Source organism: Glycine max, chromosome 5 (assembly GCF_000004515.6).
Source record: "Glycine max cultivar Williams 82 chromosome 5, Glycine_max_v4.0, whole genome shotgun sequence".
Classification (NCBI taxonomy): domain Eukaryota; kingdom Viridiplantae; phylum Streptophyta; class Magnoliopsida; order Fabales; family Fabaceae; genus Glycine; species Glycine max.
The window spans coordinates 8,740,955-8,756,340 of NC_038241.2; the positions used below are offsets into that span (position 1 = coordinate 8,740,955).

General features: G+C 34.3%; 1 pseudogene; it reads left to right on the top strand.

Annotated features, from left to right (window-relative positions):
* The first annotated feature begins 212 nt into the window (after positions 1-212).
* Positions 213-15,386, top strand: part of LOC102663167 (filament-like plant protein 7) — an 18,362-nt pseudogene continuing 3,188 nt past the window's right edge.

The following is a 15,386-nucleotide window of genomic DNA, read 5'->3' on the forward strand; positions in this document are numbered from 1 at the left end:
GAACCCAATTGATTGAGCTATAGAGCTTAGTTAATTGTTGATGCATTTATCTAGGCTTAGATCAACTTAGCTCAATGAACTTGTGGTATTATTGATGCAGTTATGATGTTATTTTGTTCAGTCAGCTTATCCTTTCAGTTAAACTATAGTAACATACTTCCCTAACCAAAATCTCCATGCAGGCTTCTCACATTTGAAGCCTTCTTATCATTATGGATCACAAGTCTTGGCTTTGGGGGAAAAAGCCACACAAAAGACAAATTTAGCAACTAACAAAACAAATCTGACTTCAAAAGAAAATGGAGAGGTAATGTAATTATGTCTTGCATCAACTGTTTTTATTCTCATATATATTTTGCTCTTTTCATAAATGCCATGGAACTTTTAGGTTCATATATTGATTAAGATGACTATTATAGTCTCCTTTCTTCTTTGAAGTCTATCATCTTTAAGAGAACTAATTAGTAAAAGTGTTAATCCAGAAGGGCTTTTTTCCTGGGCCCTTTATCTTGAAATATTTTATAATTATAAAATGGACGTATTAATTTTGTATGTACCTATGTTAGAAACCCATAATTCTTCCCCGGAACTTTGTGGAATATAATGTTTTTTTATTACTTGATAAAAATAATTAGTTTTTTTTGTCTTGTTTTATTTAGGTACAGGTTCCTCTAACTGATAAAGAAAAATTGGGGAGAGACTTAAAAAGATTAAATGATAAGCTTGCTTTTACACTTTCTAAATGCAATGCTAAAGATGAGCAGATCAAGAAACAAACAAAAATTGTACAAGAAGCAGTAGCAAGTAATATTCAATTATTCATGCAATGTTGTGTGTATTTGTTTCTCATTTCTTATTTATTATTCTTAGAGTAATTTTACCAGTTTGTTATTAAAGATTCATTTGAAGGATGGGAGAAAGCAGAAGCTAAAATACTATCTATGAAGCAACATCTGGATGAATCTATACAGCTGCAATTAGTTTATAAAGAAAGAGTGGCCCAATTGGATGGTGCTATTAAGGAATGTATGCAACAATTACATTTTGTTAGAGAAGAACAAGAGCAAAGGATTCATGATTTTGTGATGAAGGCTTCTAAAGAATTTGAAGAAGCACACATAGTTTTGGAGGAGCAGCTATCAGAGACCAATAAATGGCTTGCTAAATCTGGGTTGAAAATTCTCATCTTAATAAGTCTATTATTGCTAAAGAAAATTTGATTGAAGATCTAAGAAGACAATTGTCTCATGGAGAGACTGATCATAATGCACTGGTGATTAGATTAGAGTCCATTGAGAAAGATAATGCATTCCTGAAGTATGAAGCTCAACTACTTGAAAAGGAACTTGCTATTAGAAATGAGGAAAGAGAACTTAATTGTCGAGCAGCTGATGCTTCTCATAAGCTGCACTTACAGAGTGTAAAAAAAATTGCCAACTTAGAATGAAAATGTCAGAGGCTACGTATGCAGGTTCTAAAATGATTACCAAGTAGAGCTTGCCTAGCAAAAATAAAAATGAAGTTGAAATGTTGGCACAAGATTCATTTGAAATGAGAAGGAAAAACTTGAACTCAACCAGTATAGTGGTTGAATCTTCACTTGACAGTTTTCCTAAGACTACCATTAGAAGAATCACTACTTTGATTGATCAACTATGTGGTATGGAAGAAGAAAACTAGACTTTGAAAGAATCGCTAAATAGGAAAGCAAATGAAATTCAATTCTTAAGAGTAATGCTTCCTCACACAACTTCTAAACTGATGCGACTTGAGTCAAACATTGAATCTACAGGTCATGTAACCTTGGAGCAGCCTAAAAGTAATCCTGCATTGCAAGACATATCTTTGTCATCAACGACTGATATTGGCAGCGAGGATGAGGTTAGCTATGCTGACTCCTGAGCTTTTGCATTGATTTCAAAATTAGAGCAATTTAGAAGTGTAAAACAGAAGGAATCAATGTCATGCAAAAGTGTTGGACCTTTAGACACAAGCCTAATGGATGACTTCCTTGAAATGGAAAAATTAGCAGTGGTGTTTGTTGAAAAGGCCCCCAAAATTTCTTGTGCTTCTTTAGAAGAAAATAATGAAATATATGGCCTGCCAGAGGCTAGACCAAATGGGATTAGCTCTGAAGTAATAAGTAAAGCAATTATTGAAGTTTCAAATCATTTGTCAGAGTTCTCTACGTCAAATCAGGAATCATGTTCCATTGACATATTAAATGGTGATATTCCTGGTTGGCTTCTAGATGTAGTGATGTGATCCTTATTAGGAGCGGATCGCTTGGTACAGGTCAAGGGATCAGATGATGCCACCTCTAGAGATGGAAGATAAGTCAAGGGTAGACGCCACAAGGGTTCAACCTTGATAAGTCTCAGATTGGTTCAACAAGGAACCCAAAGAGAAGCTCTCACAAAATACACACGTATTTTCTCAAAATTCCAAAAAGTTCCTTTTCTTTAAAATGAGTTTAATACATATAGTGTAACTGAGGTGCAGTTGAAAAGGCACCAATTTATTTAATTAAAATTACAAAAATAGAAAAATGTTCGATATGGGCCTTCAAATTAGTTTGGGCTTTCAGCAATCAAGATTCTTGGGAGTGCCTCTGGGCCTTCGTCCTTTTCCACTTGGGCCTTATCAAGTATGGCTACTACCATTTGTTGGAGGGTATCCTCTGACTATTTGGTCCTACTCCTAGTCATAGGTCCCTATATTTGGGCAGTGTTGGGATTCTCGTCATTCCCTCCTTCTTGGAAAGCCTTTGCCCTTAAATCTTCAGAATCACCACCTTCAACAAATGGAGTCAAGTCAACAACATTAAAAGAGAAACTTACTCCATACTCACCTGAATATCGATCTTGTAAGCATTGTCACTGATCCTCTCTAGTACTTGGAAAGGTCCTTCTCCTCTAGGTTAAAGTTTGAACTTCATTTGTTTAGGGACCCTCTCCTTCCTCATGTGTACCCAAACCCAATCACCTGGTTCAAGTACCACTTTCTTCCTGTTCTTGTTGGCTTGCTTGGCATGGCTTTCATTCTTCTTTGCAGTTTGAGCCTTCACTTGCTCATGCAATTTTTTCACACATTCAACTTTTGGTTGTGCATCCTTATGCTTAAAATTAGAAATGTTAGGCAATGGTAACAAATCAAGAGGAGTCAAGGGAAGAAAACCATACACTACTTCAAATGGAAAGTGTTGTGTAGCGCTATGTACAATCATATTGTATGCAAACTCAACATGAGGTAGACATTCTTCCCAACTCTTTATATTCTTTTTAATCACAACTCTAAGAAGAGAAGACAAAGTTCCGTTTACTACCTCAGTTTGGCCATTAATCTGAGGATGGCATATGGTGGAAAAGAGAAGCTTTGTTCCAACCTTACCCCATAATGTTCTCCAAAAGTGACTGAGGAACTTGGTGTCATGGTCTGAAGCAATGCTTCTTGGTAGTCCATGGAGGCACACCACTTCCTTGAAAAATAACTCAGCAACATGGCACGCATCATCATTTTTCTTGCATGTTATGAAATGTGCCATTTTTGAAAACTTGTCAACCACAAAAAAGATGGAGTCCTTACCATTCCTCGTCCGAGGCAAACCTAAAACAAAATCCATAGATAAATCAGTCCAAGGATATTCAGGAACAGGCAAAGGAGAATAAAGACCATGAGGCATGACTCTAGACTTTGACTGCTTACAAACAATGCATTGTCCACAAAACTTATGCACATCATGTTTCATATGTGGCCAATAGAAATGCTCTTGTAACATGTCTAAAGTCTTTTGAACCCCAAAATGCCCCATTAATCCCCCCCTCGTGGGCTTCTTTCACAAGTAATCTTCTTATGTATCTTTTAGGCATACATAATCTTTCCTCTTTGAACAAATAGTCATTATGCCGAAAGAAACCATTTTGGGCAGTATGTACACATGCAACATATTTAGAAGCAAAATCTGGATCATGGTCATACAATTCTTAATGTGCTCAAACCCAATGAATTTAGTTTCAAGAGTAGAGAATAAAGCATACCTTCTTGAAAGTGCATCAGCAACTACATTGGACTTACCTTTCTTTTGCTTGATCATATATTGGAATTGTTCAAGAAACTCCACCCACATGGCATGTCTCTTGCTCAGTTTGCTTTGTCCCTTAAGATGCTTCAAGGATTCATGATCACTATGTATGACAAATTGTTTGGGTAGAAGGTAATGCTGCCAAGTTTGCAATGCCCTTACCAATGCATACAACTCCTTGTCATATGTGGAATAATTAAGGACAACCCCATTTAGTTTTTCACTAAAGTAAGCAATGGGATGTCCCTCTTGCATTAAAACAGCCTTTTATCCCAACCCAGACGCATCACACTTAATTTCAAAGGATTTGCCAAAATTAGGTAATGCAAGAATTGGTGCATGCATCACTTTTTCTTTGAGTGGAGTGAATGGATGTTCTTGTTTTTCCCCCCATTTAAATCCTACATTTTTCTTGGAAATCTCAGTAAAAACTACTGCCACAGTACTAAAATCCATAACAAATCTCCTGTAGAAACTTGCCAAACCATGAAAGCTTTTTACCTCACCAACAGTTTTGGGGGTTGGCCATTCTTGAATGGCTTTCACCTTTTCTTGATCAACCTCTACTACCTGTGAGCTAACAACAAAACCAAGGAAAACTACATGGTTCAAACAGAACACACATTTATCCATATTATCATACAAGCTCTCACACCTAAGGGCCTCTAAAACTCTCCTCAAATGCACAAGATGTTCATCATGGAATTTGCTATAAATCAAGATATCATCAAAATAAAGCACAACAAATTTTCCTAGAAATTCCCTTAACACATGGTTCATTAATCTCATGAAAGTGCTAGGAGCATTGGTCAACCAAAGGGCATAACCAGCCATTCATACAGTCCATATTTAGTTTTGAAAGTTGTTTTCCATTCATCCCCTTCTCTAATCCTAATTTGATGATACCCACTTTTCAAATCAAATTTAGAAAAACACAAGCTCCATGCAATTCATCCAATATATCATCTAACCTAGGAATGGGATGCCTATACTTTACCGTGATGTTGTTGATGGCTCTACAGTTTGTGCACATCCTCCAAGTTCTATCTTTCTTTGGCACTAGAATAATTGGAACGACACACGAACTCAAGCTTTCTTGCACCCACCCACTTTGCATAAGGTCTTGCACTTGCTTCTGAATCTCCTCGGTCTCTTGCGGATTGCTCCTGTAAGTTGGCATGTTAGGAAATGAAGCTCTTAGAAGGAGGTCAATTTTATGTTCTATGCCTCTTGAAGGTGGCAGTCCATGAGGAATCTCCTTGGGAAATACATCTTTAAATTCATGTAATAGGAGCTCAACACTAGGAGAAACAAACATAGTTAACTCATTAGAATTATCAGTAGAAATGGTATTGTCTTTGAAGTACAATAGACAAAGTGGCTCACAAGCAGGTAGTACTTTCTTCACTTCACTCGACTTTGCTAAACAATTAAATTTTCTCTCATGCGTATCACTCTTTCTATCATGTGTATCACTCTTCTTTTCTTATTCTATTTTGGTGCTTCACTCTTCTCTTTCTCTTGTTCTCTCTTTTCTCTCATTTTGATTTTGTCATCACACACTTCTCTAGGGGATAGAGGTTTAAGAATAATTTTCTGGTCATGGTGCTGGAAAGAAATCTTGTTGTTGAAGCCATCATATACTGCTTTGGTGTCATACTATGATGGTCTTCCTAACAGTATATGAGTCGCCTCCATTGGAACCACATCACACAACACCCTATCATTGTATCTTCCAATGGTGAGACACACCTCAACCTGCTGAGTCACTTTTACCTCTTCATCTTCACTAAGCCACTGAAGTCTGTATGGTCTAGGTTGGGGCTTAGTTTCCAAATTCAGTTTGGACACTAACCTGGAACTTGCAACATTGGTATAGCTCCCTCTATCAACAATTAAAGAGCAAAGCTTGCCATTAATGGTACACTTGGTGTGGAAAATATTTTCTCTTTGGGTGTCATCCAGTGGCTGCATCTAACTTCCTAACAGCCTTTTCACCATTAGCATATCACCCTGCATAGCTTCCTCCCCAAGCTCTACTTCCACTTCTTTTTCACTGATTTCAGATTCACTGGTGATTTCTCCATTTGCCTTCATGATCATGGTTCTCCTGGTTGGGCATTTAGAAGCAATATGTCCTCTGCCTAAGCATTTTATGTTTTTGGTACCATTGTTGGACGAGGCAGAATTATGTTTGGTTTCAGCACTGGACACTGTTGACTTTCCATGTGGGGACGCTACTAATGGACTGGACGAGTTGCCTCCTTCCTTCTTGGATTTGTTGGTCCAGTTCTGGTTGAAAGTATTGGATAAGTTCCTTCTTGCTACACTTTTCCTCTTGAGCTGTTGTTCAACCCGTACTGCCTTATGCAACAAGTCATCCAACTCCACATACTCCTGTAATTCAACAACATCTCTAATGTCAGGATTTAGACCTTTTAGAAAATGAGCCATTATGTCCTTAGTTTCCTCTTCAATGTTGGCCTTCACTAGTGCCATCTCCATCTCTTTGTAATACTCTTCCACAGTCAAACTTCCCTGGGATAGCCTCTAGAGTTTCTGTCGCATGGTTCTGCTGTAGCCAGTTGGCATATAGCTCTTTCGCATAACCCTTTTCATCTCAGTCCATGTATCTATCTCTCGACCTTCCTCTCTCAGCATCTCTCTTTGATTTTTATACCACCAGACAAGGGCATAGTCTGAGAATTCAGCTACTACTAACTTGACTTTCTGTTCTTTAGTATAGTCATTGCTGGAGAAAACATGCTCAATTTTCAAATCTCAGTCCAGGTAGGTGTCTGGGTCACTCCTGCCTTTGAAAAGAGGTACATTGAGTTTTACTCCCTTAATTTTGTTTTGCCCCTTAATTTTGTTTTGCCTCGGTCCATCATTGCCCCCTCTGTTTCCACCATTAGGTTGTCCAGCATTCTGAATCAATTAGTTCTCTAGTCCTTCTATTCATCCATAGAGCTCTTCATTATTACGGTTCAGCAAACGTTGCATCTGTGTAGTCATCATGTCCAATAACAAACGTTGAGCTCCATCCAGTTAATGATATTCATCACCACCGCCACCAACTCCTGCCATAATTAAGGAACAAAAAATTTGTAGTAAATTAAACAAAGGTTTCAAGACCTCACCACACTCTACTCACGTGTTTCTCTCTTTGATGGTAGTACACTCGTGCTTGATGCTCTCAATATAGGCTTTTGTGTGATGTTTTCACTCTTGCCTTTTACCACTCTTGTTCCCTCTTAAGTTCCTGGATGAACCAAAATGGACGCACAAGGCAATAGAACAGGAAAGACAACTTAATTATCATACAGACTCAATAACAAACAACTTAATTCATAAACAGAAGACAAAAAGACATGGACAACACAAAACTGATAGAAGAAACAAAGAAACTACTCAATTAACAGAGAAGAAGAAGAACAGAAATAGCGGAAATGACATGTAAACTTCTAATGGTCATAACTTTTGCTACAGTTGTCCGTCTGAGGCCCACTATACATCAAAATGCTCAGAATTGAAAGGTGAATCCCCAAGCAAATTCTTAGGGATTTGGCCCACTATTTTTGCCTAAAAACGCCTCTAACTGCCTCAAATCCGCGTTCAAAGATCAAACATCCAATATTTTTCAAACTTTCTGCAACTGCTTTCTTTTTTTATATATAATGCGCTTTTCACAATTCCACTGGTCCAGCCAATGTATTTGTTCAATAGGCAATTAGACCAAAACCCTAAATTCATCCAGCAAGCAGAATTCGTCCCACACAGAATTCGACTAGAACAAAACAGAATTTGAATGTAACAAGGCACAAATAAAGCATCCACAACAAGCAGACAGAGAAATGAAATCGAATAGAATAGATAGAAAATGAAAATGAAAACGAGAATGAAAACAGGAACAAAAACAACAAGAACGAAAAACAAGAACGAGAAACAATAAGAATGAAAAACAACAAGAACGAAAAACAACAAGAATGAGAAACAACAAAAACGAAAAAAAAAAACAGGATGCAAAGAAAAAATATTGAATAGGATAGAACCTGTATCAAGAGCCGAAGCTCTGATACCAGATGATGTGATCCTTATTAGGAGCAGATTGCTTGGTACAGGTCAAGGAATCAGATGACGCCACCTCCAGAAATGAAGATAATTCAAGGGTAGACACCACAAGGGTTCAACCTTGATAAGTCCGAGATTGGTTCAACAAGGAACCCAAAGAGAAGCTCTCACAAAATACACATGTATTTTCTCAAAATGCCAAAAAGTTCCTTTTTCTTCAAAATGAGTTCAATACATATAGTGTAGTTGAGGTGTAACTGAAAAGGCACCAATTTATTTAATTAAAATTACAAAAATAGAAAAATATTTGATATGGACCTTCAAATTAGTTTGGGCTTTCAGCAATCAAGATTCTTGGGAATGCCTCTGGTCCTTCATCCTTTTCCACTTGGGCCTTGTCAAGTATGGCTGCTACCATTTGTTAGAGGGTATCCTCTGACTGTTTGATCCTACTCCTGGTCATAGGTCCCTGTATTGGGCAGCGTTAGGATTCTCATGATGTAGTAAAAGTGATCTTGGAACAAAACTTTGTCACTCATAAGAACCTTGATGACATACGTAAGGGTATTAGATTGGCTTTAAGCTATCTAAATAATGCAGATCAATGCGAGTTTGATTCAAGCAAAGGCCATCCATTTGATGGATCTAAGACTCTTCATTTTTAGTCAGCAAACCTCATGGAAACCTTTGAATAATTCTGTGGTAGATCCATGTGGTGAAGTAAATGATGCCGAGATTTTATCAATAAAGGGAACTAAACAGCAACCTCAAAGAGATTTGAGCCAATCAATAGGTAAGATAATTGAGCTTATTTAAGGGATTAACATGCCTATTGAGGATTATGATAATTCAGATTCCTTGTACAAAAGAGATGGCAATATCCATACACATAAAAATCAAGGAATGCCAACAGGCTACATGGTCTGTATTTTCCAATGGAAAACATCTGAACTCAGGAATGTCTTGCAGCAATTTCTCCATGTGTGTTACGATTTACTCAATGACAAGGCTGATCATGAAAAATTTACCACAGAACTAACGACAACTTTGGATTGGATTATGAATCACTGCTTTTCACTTCAGGATGTTTCTAGTATGAGGGATGCCATTAAAAAAAATTGATTGGGATGAGACAATAAGTGAAAATGAAGTTGAAACAGGGATGTTTGCAGACACAGATAAGTTGTATCTTCCCATAGAACAGTTATCATGTTTGTCTGTGCTTGTTAACTCGTTGGCAAGTGTACCAAATTGTCACAAGTAGTAAAGTACTCGGAAGTCCGAGTGTTGAATCCACAGGGACTTTGTTTGTACTTAGATTAATGAAAACTCAATTTAAAAGCAATAGATAAATAATTTAAAATAAAGATAAGAAAATATAGGAGATAAGATAAAGATTTAAAAGAAAGGATAAAAGATTTAAAGATAAAAATAGAAGATAGAGAAGATAAAATATTTAAATTAAGATATAATAAAGATAAAAGAAAATAGAAGATAAAAGATAAGATAAGAAAAGTAAAAGATAATAATAAAATAAAATCAGAATTTGATAAGGTTGGGACTTGGCCTGCCTTGTTTACCTATGATGTATGAGTTTATGATTTTTCTTTATCAATTTAGGTGATTCTATTCTACCCACATCTGTTCAATTACTTGCCCCTGATTCCTCACGATGACAAGCCTATTTTATTTATCTATCTTCCAAATTCCTTTGCAAAGACTCAACAAATAAAATGCATGAAGTATGAATTCTAGATGTTTGCAAGAATGCATGGGCATAAAATTATCATTCTATTCCTAGTAATGATTTTCTTATGAAATCCTTTCTTTTTGTTCTATCAGAAGTTACCCTCTTCCGAGCGTCTAACCCCTAAAACCAATGCATGCATGCCTTCTTTAAATCTTATTTAGAAGTTATCCTCTCCCGAGTGTCTAACCCCTAATAGATGAATAATGCAAGATAAAAGAAGAAAAGATAATAGAATAGAAAACACCTTTGCATTGATAAATAGTGAGTACATCATACATCGCTTGGCTTTTAGGCCTGCCAGACCCTAACTAGCAGTTTAGCCACTCATAGTCATTGAGGGCTTTACAATGGATGGGGTATAATGCTAGAAAGGGAGTAAATGAAACCCCTACTAGAGGGGGTTATGTGGTATTGTGTGTTTCTACTTGGCTTGACTCCCTTTTTATAGTTGTTGTAGTGGACTTGGGTCTAATGCTAGAAATCTTCCTTTTTGATATTTTTGATATCTTTTGAATTTGTTTTGCTTTTAATCATATCTTCTTGAGACTTCCTGATATTTTGGATATTTTCTCGATCTTTTTCTCTTTTAATCTCTCCTTTTCATATCTGCAAGCCATAAAAATATCAATTTTTATCATTTAATACAAAAATAATTGCTAAATAAATATTTTCAAAGATATTTTCAATATATTTTTATTATAAAAATAACTCATATTTAGCAGTTATCAGTGCTAACTAATTCAGATTATCATGATGTTCCAATTGAAGACATGCAATATGTTGATAAGGAAGAAATTAAAAATATTGAAGAGAAAGTAATCAGTTCTGAATCTAAGAAAGAAGCCTTGGAAGGGAGGCTCCAATCATTTATAAATCAACTTCAGGAATCATAGAAAACTATTGGTAGCTTGAGATTGGAGTTACAAACCTTAAAAGAATTGAATAGAATAATTGAGGAGCAAGTACAAATTCATAAATGTAGATCTTGACACTCAGCTAACAGACACTGAATTAAAAGAGGCTAATCACAAAGTTTTGGCATTAGAAGTGGAACTGGAGAACAAAAATCAATATTGTGAAGAATTAGAGACCAGATGCATAGAACTTCAGCTCCAACTTGAAAGGTATGCGTAATCTAATCTTTCAATATTTGTTACTTTATAATATGATTTTCAAAAATTTAGCTTTTAATTTCTTATTTCAAGATTTCCACACTCACATATCATCAAATTTATCTTCACAGCATGACAAAGCAGTGGTCAGACAATGATGTTAATCAAAGAGATGAGCCACTGCAAACTATAAGCTCTTCTCAGTCTCATTTATTTCCTTTTGGGCTTTACTCAATTGCTCATACTCAGATCATATTACTATTACTATCTTGTTATATTGCATTTTTGAAGATTTAATCAATTTGAAGCACTATTCAATACGTAGACATAGATTTGGATATGAATAGTATATAACTCTGAGGTTAACTTCGATTTTTAAACTAAATTGGGAGATCCCAAACTGGAGCATGATGAGCAAGTTACTTCATCAGGTCATAGATTGCCTTTAAGGTCTTTTGAAGCATTGATTGCCAGAATTATATCCAATATTCAAATTTCTTAAACTAAGAAATACCATGGAAATTGGCTCACTAGGATATGTTTTCCTTCCAAATACAGACTGATTCATATTGACTATTTTATATCTTGTTGCATGTTAATCAGAAAATATTAACAGAAAGAATGAAGTGGAAGAACAATAAAGGGACCCCATTGACATTAACAACAACAGACAAAAGGCATATATTAATTTTACATGGATGGAAAATGTTGCATTAGTATGAAATGATCTTTCCTCTAACCCCAACACTTAAACATGATCAGTGGTATCAACAACACTAAAATTCACTCATAGCTAATGATCAATGAAATGGAAGAACAATATGTTCAAATTGAGCAGAGGCTTGCAAAGGTTGATATAATACCTAACATGGAGGAGGGCACTCCTAATCAACTGCAGCACCTAATGTGCAAAAAGGACAACGACACCCGAGCCAAAATTATTTGTTTACAACTTTCCTATAAGCACCACAAGAAAAATAACAAGTTTCAGACTACATAACTACTTACAATGACTCAATATGAATACAAATGCTAGAGCTTCAATAAGTTAATCTTATAGTAACATTCAACGCATATGCACATCTCATGAACCTACAGAGTTAGAGGCGAATCGAAAACCAGAGAGCCAAACAAACCTAGGTTTCACAATGTCGACAGTAGACAAGGACAGTGCCAGACTTCAAAGTCGCAATAGTACCAGCACGACGAGGAGCGGCTCGAAAAACACGTACCACGGTCGGTCAGTGACAGAGACAGTCAACTCATTGAAGGCACACTATCACGCACGAGGGTGACTGAAAACACAAGGGTGACTCTGCTCAATGAAGGGTTCATGTGACCTTAATTAAATGACGCATATTCGACGACAGTGTTTCTAAACAATGTCCTCAAAGTTTCATTTCTACGACGGTTATCCTTGACCCTTCGTTGTTCGCATCATTCGAAGACGGTGTTTGTAAGCACCGTCTTCGTTTTGAAAGACCATATTACAGAAATGTCATTGGTTCGCTATACTACGACGCTCCCAATGGACCGATGTCATAAATGTGTTGTAAAAAAATGTATTTCTAGTTGATAAAACTAACTCTTCATTTAAAAATCACCTAAGAATAATTGTTTTATCTAAACATGTGAGTGTATTTTTTTATATGCATATTTATAGGTTCTGTCCTTTAATAGTATGCATAGTCTTGTACTAGTTCACTCCTTTTCTTTAGATTTGTTTTTTTTTTTACTGGATTCAAACCAAAGAACTTTATTTTCTTTTTTTACTACAAAGACGTTCTTTTCTTAAACATTCTTATCTTCTTAAGTATCGTTCGATAGAATCGAAAGAAATAAAAACAAAACTAATTATGATAATTTTTTTCAATTAAAGTAAAATGAAAAAATATGAAATCTATATCACAATTTAAAACTTTTCAATTCCCTTAATTCTTTATTACTTTTCACATAGTCGAACAATACTTTAATGATCGCTGAGCCTGAGATTTTTTTTAAAATTTTACTGACTAATAACTAATTCTTAATTTATTAAACTTTATTTAAGAGACTGAGATCTTTTAATATATTTTTCTAAATATTGGGACCTGGAATCAAAACTCTAAACACTTGTTGAGTTGAAGTGTAGATTGTCTAAATCCATATTACAAATCTTACCGATTGTTTTGTTGTTTCTTTTGGTGTAATAAATGTGCTAGGGTTCTATATTAAGTTAAATCAAACAAAAATTGATGAAATTAATTTCATATTAAATTTAATTTAAATAAAAGAAAAAGAAAAGTTAATTGTGCATTCTCAATTTATAAAATAAAATTGATTTATACTTAAATATATAAATTCTAATCAAACGTCCATTCATTGGATGTATCACATTTCTCTAAATACATCGTACGAATCCGTTTGAGACTCAATCATACATAGCTATCACTCCTCTCTCTAGGTCTAGGGCAATGGCCCATAAATGAAGTAGTGGTGGTGGAGAGAGAAAGAAAAAGGACGAGAAGGACACCTGTCTTTTGAAAGGAACAGGCAGCAATTGGATTTCATTGGTGGATTTTGATTTTTGAGTTGGGGTTGGGGCCCTTACACTAAAGTAATGTACCCGATGCTACTAATTAACCAATCAAGGGGGAGAAGGTGTCCATAACACTGCCAAAGCTGTGTGGCAGGCGTGATAATATTGCTGTGGTACGTCTTTCTTGGCTGAAATTCTACAGTTTCTTTTTTTCCCCCTGGAAATATGTCATCTACTAAAGTTTAAAGAATAAAAACCTCTTGATTTTAAACCTCTCATTAATGTCATGTTTGGCATAAACAATAGAAATAAAATAGATAAAAATAAAATTGATGAATAAAAATAAGTAAGAGATAAAGTAAAAATTAGAACTATGTGATTGAAAAGAAATAAGAAAATGAGAGAATTGAAAACACAGAGAAAATAGTGTTATAAAGACACTAGTTAAGAAATTAATAAATAAAAATATATTATTTTATTGGAATCGCAATGAAATATGTTATTATATTTTAACAAAAATTTCTATTATTATTATATAAGGAATCAAAAGAGGAAGGAAAAAAAATTAGATAACAAAGTATTTTCATTTGTTTGGTTGAAGAAATAATAAAAGGCAAAAGGAGAAATTAAAGTTGACTTATAAAGACAAAAATTTAAATTTATCTTTCATTCTAAATTTTTTTCAATTTAAAATTTCAAGTTTTTTTTCTTATGCTTTCTTTTCATTGTTCCAAACATGCCATAAAAGTCAACATTTTCTTAAGTTTATTATTTGTTTATAAGGTTTATCATCTTTTTAAATCCATATCACAAGAAGGAGGGTTAAATTATGATTTTATTTTCTTAATTTAAAACTTTTTTTTCTTAAGCTTGCACTTTAAGAATGTGGTCGTTGGGGCATTAAATACACATTTTTTCATGTTGGGAAATTACTCTTAGTCGTTGGTGTGTTAAGCACTACAACAAGAAACCATTGCCTTTGGTGTTAGAGCATATATGTGCAATAGAGATATTCTTTTGATGATGATTGAGGAATTTCATAACTTAGTTTCATTTATTTTTTCAGGATTCAACAAATTCTAAGAAAATGTCTCTACAAAATAGATCTCAAATACAAATTATTAAATGAAATCTTAAATGTCAACTCTAATGTCATATCAGATCATGATTTTATCTTGTTACCGTCTGAAATCTCATATGCAAACTTCGCAGAACATATTTTGATAGCGTATAAGACATAACTTTTAACTTTTGTATTTGTTTACATATAATTAAGAGTCATAATTTATTTTAAAATATAAATATCTTTTGACCTAACAAATGTTATCTTAAACTTTGAAAATGATGGATAAATAGAAATAAAAATCTTTCAAATACTCAACAATTAAAAGAAACAAATGAGGGAGTACTTTCAGTGCATCACCATTAAAATATTTTTAAAAAATATATGTAGAAAGAATATTATAGTTTAACTTAAAAGAAGATAAAAAATATGAAAGAAGAATAAATGATTATTTTGATCTTTAAATTTATTAACTGGGGATAATTTAGTCTTTAAGAATGTATTTGTTTGGAGAAAAGATAGTGAAAATGAGAAAAATGAACACTAAAATAGTGTGAGACTTACACTTTTATATTTTATTTTAATTCATAATTTTCATTTCAATTCACTTTTTATTTTCATTTTTTTCACTCTACTAGATGAATCCTATTATAATTTAATTTCTAAACATAAAAATTAAGTTATACCATTTATAACTTAGTCTCAAATTAAATTCTAAATTTTATAATTAAATATTAAATTAATTTTTAAATATTATAATTTAATAAAAAATCATTCCATAAAATTAACAT